This window comes from Symphalangus syndactylus, chromosome 14, assembly GCF_028878055.3.
Source record: "Symphalangus syndactylus isolate Jambi chromosome 14, NHGRI_mSymSyn1-v2.1_pri, whole genome shotgun sequence".
In the NCBI taxonomy this organism is placed as follows: Eukaryota; Metazoa; Chordata; class Mammalia; order Primates; family Hylobatidae; genus Symphalangus; species Symphalangus syndactylus.
In genome coordinates, this window is record NC_072436.2 from 3,096,784 (window position 1) to 3,116,708 (window position 19,925).

The window sequence follows — 19,925 nt, forward strand, 5'->3', positions numbered from 1 at the left end:
TCTCCACTTGCATTTCCTACAGAAAGAGTGTTTCAGAACGGCTCAATCAAAACTAAGGTTCAACTCTTTTAGTTGAACAAACAGAACAGAAAGAAGTTTCACACAATTCTTCTGTGTAGTTTTTATTTGTAGACATTCTTTTTCCCTATATAGGCCTCTTAGCGCTCAGAATGTCCAATTGCAGTTTCTACAGAAAGAGTGTTTCAGAACGGCTCAATCAAAAGTAAGGTTCAACTCTGTTAGTTGAATGCACAGAACAGAAAGAAGTTTCATACAATGCTTCTGTGTAGTTTATATTTGAACATATTCTTTTTTCCACTATTACCCACTTAGCGCTACGAATGTCCAGTTGCATTTTCTACAGACAGAGTGTTTCAAAACTGCTCAATTAAAGGTATGGTTTAACTCTGTTTGCTGAATGCTAAGATCAGAAAGAAGTTTCACAGAATGCTTCTGTGTAGTTTATATTTGAATATATTCCTTTTTCCACTACTACGCTCTTAGCGCTCCAAATGTCCAGTTGCATTTTCTACAGAAAGAGTGTTCAGATCTGCTCAATCAAAAGTATGGTTTAACTCTGTTAGCTGAATGCACAGATCAGAAAGAACTTTCACCGAATGATTCTGTGTAGTTTATATTTGAAGGCATTCCTTTTTCCACTAGTACCCTCTTAGCGCTCCGAATCTCCACTTGCATTTTCTACAAAAAGAGTGTTTCATAACTGCTCAATCAAAAATATGTTTTATCTCTGTTAACTGAATTTACAGATCAGAAATAAGTTTCACAGAATACATCTGTGTAGTTTTTATTTGAAGATATTCTTTTTCCCAATGTAGGCCTCTTAGCGCTTAGCATGTCCAATTGCAGTTTCTACAGAAAGAGTGTTTCAGAACGGCTCAATCAAAAGTAAGGTTCAACTCTGTTAGTTGAATGCACAGAACAGAAAGAATTTTCACAGAATGCTACTGTGTAGTTTATATTTGAATATATTCCTTTTTCCACTATTACCCTCTTAGCGCTCCGAATGTCCACTTGCATTTTCTACAGAAAGAGTGTTCAGAACTGCGCAATCAAAAGTATGGTTTAACTCTGTTAGCTTAATGAACATATCAGAAATAAGTTTCACACAATGCTTCTGTGTAGTTTTTATTTGAAGATATTATTTTTCCCAATATAGGCCTCTTAGCGCTCAGAATGTCCAATTGCAGTTGCTACAGAAAGAGTGTTTCAGAACGGCTCAATCAAAAGTAAGGTTCAACTCTGTTAGTTGAATGCACAGAACAGAAAGAAGTTTCATACAATGCTTCTGTGTAGTTTATATTTGAAAATATTCTTTTTTCCACTCTTACCCACTTAGCGCTACGAATGTCCAGTTGCATTTTCTACAGACAGAGTGTTTCAAAACTGCTCAATCATAAGTATGGTTTAACTCTGTTAGCTGAATGCTCAGATCAGAAAGAAGTTTCACAGAATGCTTCTGTGTAGTTTATATTTGAATATATTCCTTTTTCCACTACTACTCTCTTAGCGCTCCAAATGTCCAGTTGCATTTTCTGCAGAAAGAGTGTTCAGATCTGCTCAATCAAAAGTATGGTTTAACTCTGTTAGCTGAATGCACAGATCAGAAAGAAGTTTCACAGAATGATTCTGTGTAGTTTATATTTGGAGACATTCCTTTTTCCACTATTACCCTCTTAGCGCTCCGAAACTCCACTTGCATTTTCTACAGAAAGAGTGTTTCAGAACGGCTCAATCAAAACTAAGGTTCAACTATTTTAGTTGAACAAACAGAACAGAAAGTAGTTTCACACAATTCTTCTGTGTAGTTTTTATTTTTAGACATTCTTTTTCCCAATATAGGCCTCTTAGCGCTCAGAATGTCCAATTGCAGTTTCTACAGAAAGAGTGTTTCAGAACGGCTCAATCAAAAGTAAGGTTCAACTCTGTTAGTTGAATGCACAGAACAGAAAGAAGTTTCATACAATGCTTCTGTGTAGTTTATATTTGAACATATTCTTTTTTCCACTATTACCCACTTAGCGCTACGAATGTCCAGTTGCATTTTCTACAGACAGAGTGTTTCAAAACTGCTCAATCAAAAGTATGGTTTAACTCTGTTAGCTGAATGCTCAGATCAGAAAGAAGTTTCACAGAATGCTTCTGTGTAGTTTATATTTGAATATATTCCTTTTTCCACTACTACGCTCTTAGCGCTCCAAATGTCCAGTTGCATTTTCTACAGAAAGAGTGTTCAGATCTGCTCAATGAAAAGTATGGTTTAACTCTGTTAGCTGAATGCACAGATCAGAAAGAAGTTTCACAGAATGATTCTGTGTAGTTTATATTTGAAGACATTCCTTTTTCCACTACTACCCTCTTAGCGCTCCGAATGTCCACTTGCATTTTCTACAGAAAGAGTGTTCAGAACTGCGCAATCAAAAGTATGGTTTAACTCTGTTAGCTTAATGAACATATCAGAAATAAGTTTCACACAATGCTTCTGTGTAGTTTTTATTTGAAGATATTATTTTTCCCAATATAGGCCTCTTAGCGCTCAGAATGTCCAATTGCAGTTGCTACAGAAAGAGTGTTTCAGAAAGGCTCAATCAAAAGTAAGGTTCAACTCTGTTAGTTGAATGCACAGAACAGAAAGAAGTTTCATACAATGCTTCTGTGTAGTTTATATTTGAACATATACTTTTTTCCACTATTACCCACTTAGCGCTACGAATGTCCAGTTGCTTTTTCTACAGACAGAGTGTTTCAAAACTGCTCAATCAAAAGTATGGTTTAACTCTGTTAGCTGTATGCTCAGATCAGAAAGAAGTTTCACAGAATGCTTCTGTGTAGTTTATATTTGAATATATTCCTTTTTCCACTACTACGCTCTTAGCGCTCCAAATGTCCAGTTGCATTTTCAACAGAAAGAGTGTTCAGATCTGCTCAATCAAAAGTATGGTTTAACTCTGTTAGCTGAATGCACTTATCAGAAAGAAGTTTCACCGAATGATTCTGTGTAGTTTATATTTGAAGACATTCCTTTTTCCACTATTACCCTCTTAGCGCTCCGAATCTCCACTTGCATTTTCTACAAAAAGAGTGTTTCATAACTGCTCAATCAAAAATATGTTTTATCTCTGTTAACTGAATTTACAGATCAGAAATTAATTTCACAGAATGCATCTGTGTAGTTTTTATTTGAAGATATTCTTTTTCCCAATGTAGGCCTCTTAGCGCTTAGCATGTGCAATTGCAGTTTCTACAGAAAGATTGTTTCAGAACGGCTCAATCAAAAGTAAGGTTCAACTCTGTTAGTTGAATGCACAGAACAGAAAGAATTTTCACAGAATGCTACTGCGTAGTTTATATTTGAAAATATTCCTTTTTCCACTATTACCCTCTTAGCGCTCCGAATGTCCACTTGCATTTTCTACAGAAAGAGTGTTCAGAACTGCGCAATCAAAAGTATGGTTTAACTCTGTTAGCTTAATGAACATATCAGAAATAAGTTTCACACAATGCTTCTGTGTAGTTTTTATTTGAAGATATTATTTTTCCCAATAGAGGACTCTTAGCGCTCAGAATGTCCAATTGCAGTTTCTACAGAAAGAGTGTTTCAGAAAGGCTCAATCAAAAGTAAGGTTCAACTCTGTTAGTTGAATGCACAGAACAGAAAGAAGTTTCATACAATGCTTCTGTGTAATTTATATTTGAACATATTCTTTTTTCCACTATTACCCACTTAGAGCTACGAATGTCCAGTTGCATTTTCTACAGACAGAGTGTTTCAAAACTGCTCAATCAAAAGTATGGTTTAACTCTGTTAGCTGAATGCTCAGATCAGAAAGAAGTTTCACAGAATGCTTCTGTGTAGTTTATATTTGAATATATTCCTTTTTCCAGTACTACTCTCTTAGCGCTCCAAATGTCCAGTTGCATTTTCTACAGAAAGAGTGTTCAGATCTGCTCAATCAAAAGTATGGTTTAACTCTTTTAGCTGAATGCACAGATCAGAAAGAAGTTTCACAGAATGATTCTGTGTAGTTTATATTTGGAGACATTCCTTTTTCCACTATTACCCTCTTAGCGCTCCGAATCTCCACTTGCATTTTCTACAGAAATAGTGTTTCAGAACGGCTCAATCAAAACTAAGGTTCAACTCTTTTAGTTGAACAAACAGAACAGAAAGAAGTTTCACACAATTCTTCTGTGTAGTTTTTATTTGTAGACATTCTTTTTCCCAATATAGGCCTCTTAGCGCTCAGAATGTCCAATTGCAATTTCTACAGAAAGAGTGTTTCAGAACGGCTCAATCAAAAGTAAGGTTCAACTCTGTTAGTTGAATGCACAGAACAGAAAGAAGTTTCATACAATGCTTCTGTGTAGTTTATATTTGAACATATTCTTTTTTCCACTATTACCCACTTAGCGCTATGAATGTCCAGTTGCATTTTCTACAGACAGAGTGTTTCAAAACTGCTCAATCAAAAGTATGGTTTAACTCTGTTAGCTGAATGCTCAGATCAGAAAGAAGTTTCACAGAATGCTTCTGTGTAGTTTATATTTGAATATATTCCTTTTTCCACTACTACTCTCTTAGCGCTCCAAATGTCCAGTTGCATTTTCTACAGAAAGAGTGTTCAGATCTCCTCAATCAAAAGTATGGTTTAACTCTGTTAGCTGAATGCACAGATCAGAAAGAAGTTTCACAGAATGATTCTGTGTAGTTTATATTTGGAGACATTCCTTTTTCCACTATTACCCTCTTAGCGCTCCGAATCTCCACTTGCATTTTCTACAGAAAGAGTGTTTCAGAACGGCTCAATCAAAACTAAGGTTCAACTCTTTATTTGAACAAACAGAACAGAAAGAAGTTTCACACAATTCTTCTGTGTAGTTTTTATTTGTAGACATTCTTTTTCCCAATATAGGCCTCTTAGCGCTCAGAATGTCCAATTGCAGTTTCTATAGAAAGAGTGTTTCAGAACGGCTCTATCAAAAGTAAGGTTCAACTCTGTTAGTTGAATGCACAGAACAGAAAGAAGTTTCATACAATGCTTCTGTGTAGTTTATATTTGAACATATTCTTTTTTCCACTATTACCCACTTAGCGCTACGAATGTCCAGTTGCATTTTCTACAGACAGAGTGTTTCAAAACTGCTCAATCAAAAGTATGGTTTAACTCTGTTAGCTGAATGCTCAGATCAGAAAGAAGTTTCACAGAATGCTTCTGTGTAGTTTATATTTGAATATATTCCTTTTTCCACTATTACGCTCTTAGCGCTCCAAATGTCCAGTTGCATTTTCTACAGAAAGAGTGTTCAGATCTGCTCAATGAAAAGTATGGTTTAACTCTGTTAGCTGAATGCACAGATCAGAAAGAAGTTTCACCGAATGATTCTGTGTAGTTTATATTTGAAGACATTGCTTTTTCCACTAGTACCCCCTTAGCGCTCCGAATCTCCACTTGCATTTTCTACAAAAAGAGTGTTTCATAACTGCTCAATCAAAAATATATTTTATCTCTGTTAACTGAATTAACAGATCAGAAATATGTTTCACAGAATGCATCTGTGTAGTTTTTATTTGAAGATATTCTTTTTCCCAATGTAGGCCTCTTAGCGCTTAGCATGTCCAATTGCAGTTTCTACAGAAAGAGTGTTTCAGAACGGCTCAATCAAAAGTAAGGTTCAACTCTGTTAGTTGAATGCACAGTACAGAAAGAATTTTCACAGAATGCTACTGTGTAGTTTATATTTGAATATATTCCTTTTTCCACTATTACCCTCTTAGCGCTCCGAATGTCCACTTGCATTTTCTACAGAAAGAGTGTTCAGAACTGCGCAATCAAAAGTATGGTTTAACTCTGTTAGCTTAATGAACATATCAGAAATAAGTTTCACACAATGCTTCTGTGTAGTTTTTATTTGAAGATATTATATTTCCCAATAGAGGCCTCTTAGCGCTCAGAATGTCCAATTGCAGTTTCTACAGAAAGAGTGTTTCAGAAAGGCTCAATCAAAAGTAAGGTTCAACTCTGTTAGTTGAATGCACAGAACAGAAAGAAGTTTCATACAATGCTTCTGTGTAGTTTATATTTGAACATATTCTTTTTTCCACTATTACCCACTTAGCGCTACGAATGTCCAGTTGCATTTTCTACAGACAGAGTGTTTCAAAACTGCTCAATCAAAAGTATGGTTTAACTCTGTTAGCTGAATGCTCAGATCAGAAAGAAGTTTCACAGAATGCTTCTGTGTAGTTTATATTTGAATATATTCCTTTTTCCACTACTACTCTCTTAGCGCTCCAAATGTCCAGTTGCATTTTCTACAGAAAGAGTGTTCAGATCTGCTCAATCAAAAGTATGGTTTAACTCTGTTAGCTGAATGCACAGATCAGAAAGAAGTTTCACAGAATGATTCTGTGTAGTTTATATTTGGAGACATTCCTTTTTCCACTATTACCCTCTTAGCGCTCCGAATTTCCACTTGCATTTTCTACAGAAAGAGTGTTTCAGAAGGGCTCAATCAAAACTAAGGTTCAACTCTTTTAATTGAACAAACAGAATAGAAAGAAGTTTCACACAATTCTTCTGTGTAGTTTTTATTTGTAGACATTCTTTTTCCCAATATAGGCCTCTTAGCGCTCAGAATGTCCAATTGCAGTTTCTATAGAAAGAGTGTTTCAGAAAGGCTCAATCAAAAGTAAGGTTCAACTCTGTTAGTTGAATGCACAGAACAGAAAGAAGTTTCATACAATGCTTCTTTGTAGTTTATATTTGAACATATTCTTTTTTCCACTATTACCCACTTAGCGCTACGAATGTCCAGTTGCATTTTCTACAGACAGAGTGTTTCAAAACTGCTCAATTAAAGGTATGGTTTAACTCTGTTTGCTGAATGCTCAGATCAGAAAGAAGTTTCACAGAATGCTTCTGTGTAGTTTATATTTGAATATATTCCTTTTTCCACTACTACGCTCTTAGCGCTCCAAATGTCCAGTTGCATTTTCTACAGAAAGAGTGTTCAGATCTGCTCAATCAAAAGTATGGTTTAACTCTGTTAGCTGAATGCACAGATCAGAAAGAAGTTTCACCGAATGATTCTGTGTAGTTTATATTTGAAGACATTCCTTTTTCCACTAGTACCCTCTTAGCGCTCCGAATCTCCACTTGCATTTTCTACAAAAAGAGTGTTTCATAACTGCTCAATCAAAAATATGTTTTATCTCTGTTAACTGAATTTACAGATCAGAAATAAGTTTCACAGAATGCATCTGTGTAGTTTTTATTTGAAGATATTCTTTTTCCCAATGTAGGCCTCTTAGCGCTTAGCATGTCCAATTGCAGTTTCTACAGAAAGAGTGTTTCAGAACGGCTCAATCAAAAGTAAGGTTCAACTCTGTTAGTTGAATGCACAGAACAGAAAGAATTTTCACAGAATGCTACTGTGTAGTTTATATTTGAATATATTCCTTTTTCCACTATTACCCTCTTAGCGCTCCGAATGTCCACTTGCATTTTCTACAGAAAGAGTGTTCAGAACTGCGCAATCAAAAGTATGGTTTAACTCTGTTAGCTTAATGAACATATCAGAAATAAGTTTCACACAATGCTTCTGTGTAGTTTTTATTTGAAGATATTATTTTTCCCAATAGAGGCCTCTTAGCGCTCAGAATGTCCAATTGCAGTTTCTACAGAAAGAGTGTTTCAGAACGGCTCAATCAAAAGTAAGGTTCAACTCTGTTAGTTGAATGCACAGAACAGAAAGAAGTTTCATACAATGCTTCTGTGTAGTTTATATTTGAACATATTCTTTTTTCCACTATTACCCACTTAGCGCTACGAATGTCCAGTTGCACTTTCTACAGACAGAGTGTTTCAAAACTGCTCAATCAAAAGTATGGTTTAACTCTGTTAGCTGAATGCTCAGATCAGAAAGAAGTTTCACAGAATGCTTCTGTGTAGTTTATATTTGAATATATTCCTTTTTCCACTACAACTCTCTTAGCGCTCCAAATGTCCAGTTGCATTTTCTACAGAAAGAGTGTTCAGATCTGCTCAATCAAAAGTATGGTTTAAATCTGTTAGCTGAATGCACAGATCAGAAAGAAGTTTCACAGAATGATTCTGTGTAGTTTATATTTGGAGACATTCCTTTTTCCACTATTACCCTCTTAGCGCTCCGAATCTCCACTTGCATTTTCTACAGAAAGAGTGTTTCAGAACGGCTCAATCAAAACTAAGGTTCAACTCTTTTAGTTGAACAAACAGAACAGAAAGAAGTTTCACACAATTCTTCTGTGTAGTTTTTATTTGTAGACATTCTTTTTCCCAATATAGGCCTCTTAGCGCTCAGAATGTCCAATTGCAGTTTCCACAGAAAGAGTGTTTCAGAACGGCTCAATCAAAAGTAAGGTTCAACTCTGTTAGTTGAATGCACAGAACAGAAAGAAGTTTCATACAATGCTTCTGTGTAGTTTATATTTGAACATATTATTTTTTCCACTATTACCCACTTAGCGCTACGAATGTCCAGTTGCATTTTCTACAGACAGAGTGTTTCAAAACTGCTCAATTAAAGGTATGGTTTAACTCTGTTAGCTGAATGCTCAGATCAGAAAGAAGTTTCACAGAATGCTTCTGTGTAGTTTATATTTGAATATATTCCTTTTTCCACTATTACGCTCTTAGCGCTCCAAATGTCCAGTTGCATTTTCTACAGAAAGAGTGTTCAGATCTGCTCAATGAAAAGTATGGTTTAACTCTGTTAGCTGAATGCACAGATCAGAAAGAAGTTTCACCGAATGATTCTGTGTAGTTTATATTTGAAGACATTGCTTTTTCCACTAGTACCCCCTTAGCGCTCCGAATCTCCACTTGCATTTTCTACAAAAAGAGTGTTTCATAACTGCTCAATCAAAAATATATTTTATCTCTGTTAACTGAATTTACAGATCAGAAATATGTTTCACAGAATGCATCTGTGTAGTTTTTATTTGAAGATATTCTTTTTCCCAATGTAGGCCTCTTAGCGCTTAGCATGTCCAATTGCAGTTTCTACAGAAAGAGTGTTTCAGAACGGCTCAATCAAAAGTAAGGTTCAACTCTGTTAGTTGAATGCACAGAACAGAAAGAATTTTCACAGAATGCTACTGTGTAGTTTATATTTGAATATATTCCTTTTTCCACTATTACCCTCTTAGCGCTCCAAATGTCCACTTGCATTTTCTACAGAAAGAGTGTTCAGAACTGCGCAATCAAAAGTATGGTTTAACTCTGTTAGCTTAATGAACATATCAGAAATAAGTTTCACACAATGCTTCTGTGTAGTTTTTATTTGAAGATATTATTTTTCCCAATAGAGGCCTCTTAGCGCTCAGAATGTCCAATTGCAGTTTCTACAGAAAGAGTGTTTCAGAACGGCTCAATCAAAAGTAAGGTTCAACTCTGTTAGTTGAATGCACAGAACAGAAAGAAGTTTCATACAATGCTTCTGTGTAGTTTATATTTGAACATATTCTTTTTTCCACTATTACCCACTTAGCGCTACGAATGTCCAGTTGCATTTTCTACAGACAGAGTGTTTCAAAACTGCTCAATCAAAAGTATGGTTTAACTCTGTTAGCTGAATGCTCAGATCAGAAAGAAGTTTCACAGAATGCTTCTGTGTAGTTTATATTTGAATATATTCCTTTTTCCACTACTACTCTCTTAGCGCTCCAAATGTCCAGTTGCATTTTCTACAGAAAGAGTGTTCAGATCTGCTCAATCAAAAGTATGGTTTAACTCTGTTAGCTGAATGCACAGATCAGAAAGAAGTTTCACAGAATGATTCTGTGTAGTTTATATTTGGAGACATTCCTTTTTCCACTATTACCCTCTTAGCGCTCCGAATCTCCACTTGCATTTCCTACAGAAAGAGTGTTTCAGAACGGCTCAATCAAAACTAAGGTTCAACTCTTTTAGTTGAACAAACAGAACAGAAAGAAGTTTCACACAATTCTTCTGTGTAGTTTTTATTTGTAGACATTCTTTTTCCCTATATAGGCCTCTTAGCGCTCAGAATGTCCAATTGCAGTTTCTACAGAAAGAGTGTTTCAGAACGGCTCAATCAAAAGTAAGGTTCAACTCTGTTAGTTGAATGCACAGAACAGAAAGAAGTTTCATACAATGCTTCTGTGTAGTTTATATTTGAACATATTCTTTTTTCCACTATTACCCACTTAGCGCTACGAATGTCCAGTTGCATTTTCTACAGACAGAGTGTTTCAAAACTGCTCAATTAAAGGTATGGTTTAACTCTGTTTGCTGAATGCTCAGATCAGAAAGAAGTTTCACAGAATGCTTCTGTGTAGTTTATATTTGAATATATTCCTTTTTCCACTACTACGCTCTTAGCGCTCCAAATGTCCAGTTGCATTTTCTACAGAAAGAGTGTTCAGATCTGCTCAATCAAAAGTATGGTTTAACTCTGTTAGCTGAATGCACAGATCAGAAAGAAGTTTCACCGAATGATTCTGTGTAGTTTATATTTGAAGACATTCCTTTTTCCACTATTACCCTCTTAGCGCTCCGAATCTCCACTTGCATTTTCTACAAAAAGAGTGTTTCATAACTGCTCAATCAAAAATATGTTTCATCTCTGTTAAGTGAATTTACAGATCAGAAATAAGTTTCACAGAATGCATCTGTGTAGTTTTTATTTGAAGATATTCTTTTTCCCAATGTAGGCCTCTTAGCGCTTAGCATGTCCAATTGCAGTTTCTACAGAAAGAGTGTTTCAGAACGGCTCAATCAAAAGTAAGGTTCAACTCTGTTAGTTGAATGCACAGAACAGAAAGAATTTTCACAGAATGCTACTGTGTAGTTTATATTTGAATATATTCCTTTTTCCACTATTACCCTCTTAGCGCTCCAAATGTCCACTTGCATTTTCTACAGAAAGAGTGTTCAGAACTGCGCAATCAAAAGTATGGTTTAACTCTGTTAGCTTAATGAACATATCAGAAATAAGTTTCACACAATGCTTCTGTGTAGTTTTTATTTGAAGATATTATATTTCCCAATAGAGGCCTCTTAGCGCTCAGAATGTCCAATTGCAGTTTCTACAGAAAGAGTGTTTCAGAAAGGCTCAATCAAAAGTAAGGTTCAACTCTGTTAGTTGAATGCACAGAACAGAAAGAAGTTTCATACAATGCTTCTGTGTAGTTTATATTTGAACATATTCTTTTTTCCACTATTACCCACTTAGCGCTACGAATGTCCAGTTGCATTTTCTACAGACAGAGTGTTTCAAAACTGCTCAATCAAACGTATGGTTTAACTCTGTTAGCTGAATGCTCAGATCAGAAAGAAGTTTCACAGAATGCTTCTGTGTAGTTTATATTTGAATATATTCCTTTTTCCACTACAACTCTCTTAGCGCTCCAAATGTCCAGTTGCATTTTCTACAGAAAGAGTGTTCAGATCTGCTCAATCAAAAGTATGGTTTAAATCTGTTAGCTGAATGCACAGATCAGAAAGAAGTTTCACAGAATGATTCTGTGTAGTTTATATTTGGAGACATTCCTTTTTCCACTATTACCCTCTTAGCGCTCCGAATCTCCACTTGCATTTTCTACAGAAAGAGTGTTTCAGAACGGCTCAATCAAAACTAAGGTTCAACTCTTTTAGTTGAACAAACAGAACAGAAAGAAGTTTCACACAATTCTTCTGTGTAGTTTTTATTTGTAGACATTCTTTTTCCCAATATAGGCCTCTTAGCGCTCAGAATGTCCAATTGCAGTTTCCACAGAAAGAGTGTTTCAGAACGGCTCAATCAAAAGTAAGGTTCAACTCTGTTAGTTGAATGCACAGAACAGAAAGAAGTTTCATACAATGCTTCTGTGTAGTTTATATTTGAACATATTATTTTTTCCACTATTACCCACTTAGCGCTACGAATGTCCAGTTGCATTTTCTACAGACAGAGTGTTTCAAAACTGCTCAATTAAAGGTATGGTTTAACTCTGTTAGCTGAATGCTCAGATCAGAAAGAAGTTTCACAGAATGCTTCTGTGTAGTTTATATTTGAATATATTCCTTTTTCCACTATTACGCTCTTAGCGCTCCAAATGTCCAGTTGCATTTTCTACAGAAAGAGTGTTCAGATCTGCTCAATGAAAAGTATGGTTTAACTCTGTTAGCTGAATGCACAGATCAGAAAGAAGTTTCACCGAATGATTCTGTGTAGTTTATATTTGAAGACATTGCTTTTTCCACTAGTACCCCCTTAGCGCTCCGAATCTCCACTTGCATTTTCTACAAAAAGAGTGTTTCATAACTGCTCAATCAAAAATATATTTTATCTCTGTTAACTGAATTTACAGATCAGAAATATGTTTCACAGAATGCATCTGTGTAGTTTTTATTTGAAGATATTCTTTTTCCCAATGTAGGCCTCTTAGCGCTTAGCATGTCCAATTGCAGTTTCTACAGAAAGAGTGTTTCAGAACGGCTCAATCAAAAGTAAGGTTCAACTCTGTTAGTTGAATGCACAGAACAGAAAGAATTTTCACAGAATGCTACTGTGTAGTTTATATTTGAATATATTCCTTTTTCCACTATTACCCTCTTAGCGCTCCAAATGTCCACTTGCATTTTCTACAGAAAGAGTGTTCAGAACTGCGCAATCAAAAGTATGGTTTAACTCTGTTAGCTTAATGAACATATCAGAAATAAGTTTCACACAATGCTTCTGTGTAGTTTTTATTTGAAGATATTATTTTTCCCAATAGAGGCCTCTTAGCGCTCAGAATGTCCAATTGCAGTTTCTACAGAAAGAGTGTTTCAGAACGGCTCAATCAAAAGTAAGGTTCAACTCTGTTAGTTGAATGCACAGAACAGAAAGAAGTTTCATACAATGCTTCTGTGTAGTTTATATTTGAACATATTCTTTTTTCCACTATTACCCACTTAGCGCTACGAATGTCCAGTTGCATTTTCTACAGACAGAGTGTTTCAAAACTGCTCAATCAAAAGTATGGTTTAACTCTGTTAGCTGAATGCTCAGATCAGAAAGAAGTTTCACAGAATGCTTCTGTGTAGTTTATATTTGAATATATTCCTTTTTCCACTACTACTCTCTTAGCGCTCCAAATGTCCAGTTGCATTTTCTACAGAAAGAGTGTTCAGATCTGCTCAATCAAAAGTATGGTTTAACTCTGTTAGCTGAATGCACAGATCAGAAAGAAGTTTCACAGAATGATTCTGTGTAGTTTATATTTGGAGACATTCCTTTTTCCACTATTACCCTCTTAGCGCTCCGAATCTCCACTTGCATTTCCTACAGAAAGAGTGTTTCAGAACGGCTCAATCAAAACTAAGGTTCAACTCTTTTAGTTGAACAAACAGAACAGAAAGAAGTTTCACACAATTCTTCTGTGTAGTTTTTATTTGTAGACATTCTTTTTCCCTATATAGGCCTCTTAGCGCTCAGAATGTCCAATTGCAGTTTCTACAGAAAGAGTGTTTCAGAACGGCTCAATCAAAAGTAAGGTTCAACTCTGTTAGTTGAATGCACAGAACAGAAAGAAGTTTCATACAATGCTTCTGTGTAGTTTATATTTGAACATATTCTTTTTTCCACTATTACCCACTTAGCGCTACGAATGTCCAGTTGCATTTTCTACAGACAGAGTGTTTCAAAACTGCTCAATTAAAGGTATGGTTTAACTCTGTTTGCTGAATGCTCAGATCAGAAAGAAGTTTCACAGAATGCTTCTGTGTAGTTTATATTTGAATATATTCCTTTTTCCACTACTACGCTCTTAGCGCTCCAAATGTCCAGTTGCATTTTCTACAGAAAGAGTGTTCAGATCTGCTCAATCAAAAGTATGGTTTAACTCTGTTAGCTGAATGCACAGATCAGAAAGAAGTTTCACCGAATGATTCTGTGTAGTTTATATTTGAAGACATTCCTTTTTCCACTATTACCCTCTTAGCGCTCCGAATCTCCACTTGCATTTTCTACAAAAAGAGTGTTTCATAACTGCTCAATCAAAAATATGTTTCATCTCTGTTAAGTGAATTTACAGATCAGAAATAAGTTTCACAGAATGCATCTGTGTAGTTTTTATTTGAAGATATTCTTTTTCCCAATGTAGGCCTCTTAGCGCTTAGCATGTCCAATTGCAGTTTCTACAGAAAGAGTGTTTCAGAACGGCTCAATCAAAAGTAAGGTTCAACTCTGTTAGTTGAATGCACAGAACAGAAAGAATTTTCACAGAATGCTACTGTGTAGTTTATATTTGAATATATTCCTTTTTCCACTATTACCCTCTTAGCGCTCCAAATGTCCACTTGCATTTTCTACAGAAAGAGTGTTCAGAACTGCGCAATCAAAAGTATGGTTTAACTCTGTTAGCTTAATGAACATATCAGAAATAAGTTTCACACAATGCTTCTGTGTAGTTTTTATTTGAAGATATTATATTTCCCAATAGAGGCCTCTTAGCGCTCAGAATGTCCAATTGCAGTTTCTACAGAAAGAGTGTTTCAGAAAGGCTCAATCAAAAGTAAGGTTCAACTCTGTTAGTTGAATGCACAGAACAGAAAGAAGTTTCATACAATGCTTCTGTGTAGTTTATATTTGAACATATTCTTTTTTCCACTATTACCCACTTAGCGCTACGAATGTCCAGTTGCATTTTCTACAGACAGAGTGTTTCAAAACTGCTCAATCAAACGTATGGTTTAACTCTGTTAGCTGAATGCTCAGATCAGAAAGAAGTTTCACAGAATGCTTCTGTGTAGTTTATATTTGAATATATTCCTTTTTCCACTACTACTCTCTTAGCGCTCCAAATGTCCAGTTGCATTTTCTACAGAAAGAGTGTTCAGATCTGCTCAATCAAAAGTATGGTTTAACTCTGTTAGCTGAATGCACAGATCAGAAAGAAGTTTCACAGAATGATTCTGTGTAGTTTATATTTGGAGACATTCCTTTTTCCACTATTACCCTCTTAGCGCTCCGAATGTCCACTTGCATTTTCTACAGAAAGAGTGTTTCAGAAGGGCTCAATCAAAACTAAGGTTCAACTCTTTTAATTGAACAAACAGAATAGAAAGAAGTTTCACACAATTCTTCTGTGTAGTTTTTATTTGTAGACATTCTTTTTCCCAATATAGGCCTCTTAGCGCTCAGAATGTCCAATTGCAGTTTCTATAGAAAGAGTGTTTCAGAAAGGCTCAATCAAAAGTAAGGTTCAACTCTGTTAGTTGAATGCACAGAACAGAAAGAAGTTTCATACAATGCTTCTGTGTAGTTTATATTTGAACATATTCTTTTTTCCACTATTACCCACTTAGCGCTACGAATGTCCAGTTGCATTTTCTACAGACAGAGTGTTTCAAAACTGCTCAATTAAAGGTATGGTTTAACTCTGTTTGCTGAATGCTCAGATCAGAAAGTAGTTTCACAGAATGCTTCTGTGTAGTTTATATTTGAATATATTCCTTTTTCCACTACTACGCTCTTAGCGCTCCAAATGTCCAGTTGCATTTTCTACAGAAAGAGTGTTCAGATCTGCTCAATCAAAAGTATGGTTTAACTCTGTTAGCTGAATGCACAGATCAGAAAGAAGTTTCACCGAATGATTCTGTGTAGTTTATATTTGAAGACATTCCTTTTTCCACTAGTACCCTCTTAGCGCTCCGAATCTCCACTTGCATTTTCTACAAAAAGAGTGTTTCATAACTGCTCAATCAAAAATATGTTTCATCTCTGTTAAGTGAATTTACAGATCAGAAATAAGTTTCACAGAATGCATCTGTGTAGTTTTTATTTGAAGATATTCTTTTTCCCAATGTAGGCCTCTTAGCGCTTAGCATGTCCAATTGCAGTTTCTACAGAAAGAGTGTTTCAGAACGGCTCAATCAAAAGTAAGGTTCAACTCTGTTAGTTGAATGCACAGAACAGAAAGAATTTTCACAGAATGCTACTGTGTAGTTTATATTTGAATATATTCCTTTTTCCACTATTACCCTCTTAGCGCTCCAAATGTCCACTTGCATTTTCTACAGAAAGAGTGTTCAGAACTGCGCAATCAAAAGTATGGTTTAACTCTGTTAGCTTAATGAACATATCAGAAATAAGTTTCACACAATGCTTCTGTGTAGTTTTTATTTGAAGATATTATATTTCCCAATAGAGGCCTCTTAGCGCTCAGAATGTCCAATTGCAGTTTCTACAGAAAGAGTGTTTCAGAAAGGCTCAATCAAAAGTAAGGTTCAACTCTGTTAGTTGAATGCACAGAACAGAAAGAAGTTTCATACAATGCTTCTGTGTAGTTTATATTTGAACATATTCTTTTTTCCACTATTACCCACTTAGCGCTACGAATGTCCAGTTGCATTTTCTACAGACAGAGTGTTTCAAAACTGCTCAATCAAACGTATGGTTTAACTCTGTTAGCTGAATGCTCAGATCAGAAAGAAGTTTCACAGAATGCTTCTGTGTAGTTTATATTTGAATATATTCCTTTTTCCACTACTACTCTCTTAGCGCTCCAAATGTCCAGTTGCATTTTCTACAGAAAGAGTGTTCAGATCTGCTCAATCAAAAGTATGGTTTAACTCTGTTAGCTGAATGCACAGATCAGAAAGAAGTTTCACAGAATGATTCTGTGTAGTTTATATTTGGAGACATTCCTTTTTCCACTATTACCCTCTTAGCGCTCCGAATTTCCACTTGCATTTTCTACAGAAAGAGTGTTTCAGAAGGGCTCAATCAAAACTAAGGTTCAACTCTTTTAATTGAACAAACAGAATAGAAAGAAGTTTCACACAATTCTTCTGTGTAGTTTTTATTTGTAGACATTCTTTTTCCCAATATAGGCCTCTTAGCGCTCAGAATGTAAAATTGCAGTTTCTATAGAAAGAGTGTTTCAGAAAGGCTCAATCAAAAGTAAGGTTCAACTCTGTTAGTTGAATGCACAGAACAGAAAGAAGTTTCATACAATGCTTCTGTGTAGTTTATATTTGAACATATTCTTTTTTCCACTATTACCCACTTAGCGCTACGAATGTCCAGTTGCATTTTCTACAGACAGAGTGTTTCAAAACTGCTCAAATAAAGGTATGGTTTAACTCTGTTTGCTGAATGCTCAGATCAGAAAGTAGTTTCACAGAATGCTTCTGTGTAGTTTATATTTGAATATATTCCTTTTTCCACTACTACGCTCTTAGCGCTCCAAATGTCCAGTTGCATTTTCTACAGAAAGAGTGTTCAGATCTGCTCAATCAAAAGTATGGTTTAACTCTGTTAGCTGAATGCACAGATCAGAAAGAAGTTTCACCGAATGATTCTGTGTAGTTTATATTTGAAGACATTCCTTTTTCCACTAGTACCCTCTTAGCGCTCCGAATCTCCACTTGCATTTTCTACAAAAAGAGTGTTTCATAACTGCTCAATCAAAAATATGTTTTATCTCTGTTAACTGAATTTACAGATCAGAAATAAGTTTCACAGAATGCATCTGTGTAGTTTTTATTTGAAGATATTCTTTTTCCCAATGTAGGCCTCTTAGCGCTTAGCATGTCCAATTGCAGTTTCTACAGAAAGAGTGTTTCAGAACGGCTCAATCAAAAGTAAGGTTCAACTCTGTTAGTTGAATGCACAGAACAGAAAGAATTTTCACAGAATGCTACTGTGTAGTTTATATTTGAATATATTACTTTTTCCACTATTACCCTCTTAGCGCTCCGAATGTCCACTTGCATTTTCTACAGAAAGAGTGTTCAGAACTGCGCAATCAAAAGTATGGTTTAACTCTGTTAGCTTAATGAACATATCAGAAATAAGTTTCACACAATGCTTCTGTGTAGTTTTTATTTGAAGATATTATTTTTCCCAATAGAGGCCTCTTAGCGCTCAGAATGTCCAATTGCAGTTTCTACAGAAAGAGTGTTTCAGAACGGCTCAATCAAAAGTAAGGTTCAACTCTGTTAGTTGAATGCACAGAACAGAAAGAAGTTTCATACAATGCTTCTGTGTAGTTTATATTTGAACATATTCTTTTTTCCACTATTACCCACTTAGCGCTACGAATGTCCAGTTGCACTTTCTACAGACAGAGTGTTTCAAAACTGCTCAATCAAAAGTATGGTTTAACTCTGTTAGCTGAATGCTCAGATCAGAAAGAAGTTTCACAGAATGCTTCTGTGTAGTTTATATTTGAATATATTCCTTTTTCCACTACAACTCTCTTAGCGCTCCAAATGTCCAGTTGCATTTTCTACAGAAAGAGTGTTCAGATCTGCTCAATCAAAAGTATGGTTTAAATCTGTTAGCTGAATGCACAGATCAGAAAGAAGTTTCACAGAATGATTCTGTGTAGTTTATATTTGGAGACATTCCTTTTTCCACTATTACCCTCTTAGCGCTCCGAATCTCCACTTGCATTTTCTACAGAAAGAGTGTTTCAGAACGGCTCAATCAAAACTAAGGTTCAACTCTTTTAGTTGAACAAACAGAACAGAAAGAAGTTTCACACAATTCTTCTGTGTAGTTTTTATTTGTAGACATTCTTTTTCCCAATATAGGCCTCTTAGCGCTCAGAATGTCCAATTGCAGTTTCCACAGAAAGAGTGTTTCAGAACGGCTCAATCAAAAGTAAGGTTCAACTCTGTTAGTTGAATGCACAGAACAGAAAGAAGTTTCATACAATGCTTCTGTGTAGTTTATATTTGAACATATTCTTTTTTCCACTATTACCCACTTAGCGCTACGAATGTCCAGTTGCATTTTCTACAGACAGAGTGTTTCAAAACTGCTCAATTAAAGGTATGGTTTAACTCTGTTAGCTGAATGCTCAGATCAGAAAGAAGTTTCACAGAATGCTTCTGTGTAGTTTATATTTGAATATATTCCTTTTTCCACTATTACGCTCTTAGCGCTCCAAATGTCCAGTTGCATTTTCTACAGAAAGAGTGTTCAGATCTGCTCAATGAAAAGTATGGTTTAACTCTGTTAGCTGAATGCACAGATCAGAAAGAAGTTTCACCGAATGATTCTGTGTAGTTTATATTTGAAGACATTGCTTTTTCCACTAGTACCCCCTTAGCGCTCCGAATCTCCACTTGCATTTTCTACAAAAAGAGTGTTTCATAACTGCTCAATCAAAAATATATTTTATCTCTGTTAACTGAATTTACAGATCAGAAATATGTTTCACAGAATGCATCTGTGTAGTTTTTATTTGAAGATATTCTTTTTCCCAATGTAGGCCTCTTAGCGCTTAGCATGTCCAATTGCAGTTTCTACAGAAAGAGTGTTTCAGAACGGCTCAATCAAAAGTAAGGTTCAACTCTGTTAGTTGAATGCACAGAACAGAAAGAATTTTCACAGAATGCTACTGTGTAGTTTATATTTGAATATATTCCTTTTTCCACTATTACCCTCTTAGCGCTCCAAATGTCCACTTGCATTTTCTACAGAAAGAGTGTTCAGAACTGCGCAATCAAAAGTATGGTTTAACTCTGTTAGCTTAATGAACATATCAGAAATAAGTTTCACACAATGCTTCTGTGTAGTTTTTATTTGAAGATATTATTTTTCCCAATAGAGGCCTCTTAGCGCTCAGAATGTCCAATTGCAGTTTCTACAGAAAGAGTGTTTCAGAACGGCTCAATCAAAAGTAAGGTTCAACTCTGTTAGTTGAATGCACAGAACAGAAAGAAGTTTCATACAATGCTTCTGTGTAGTTTATATTTGAACATATTCTTTTTTCCACTATTACCCACTTAGCGCTACGAATGTCCAGTTGCATTTTCTACAGACAGAGTGTTTCAAAACTGCTCAATCAAAAGTATGGTTTAACTCTGTTAGCTGAATGCTCAGATCAGAAAGAAGTTTCACAGAATGCTTCTGTGTAGTTTATA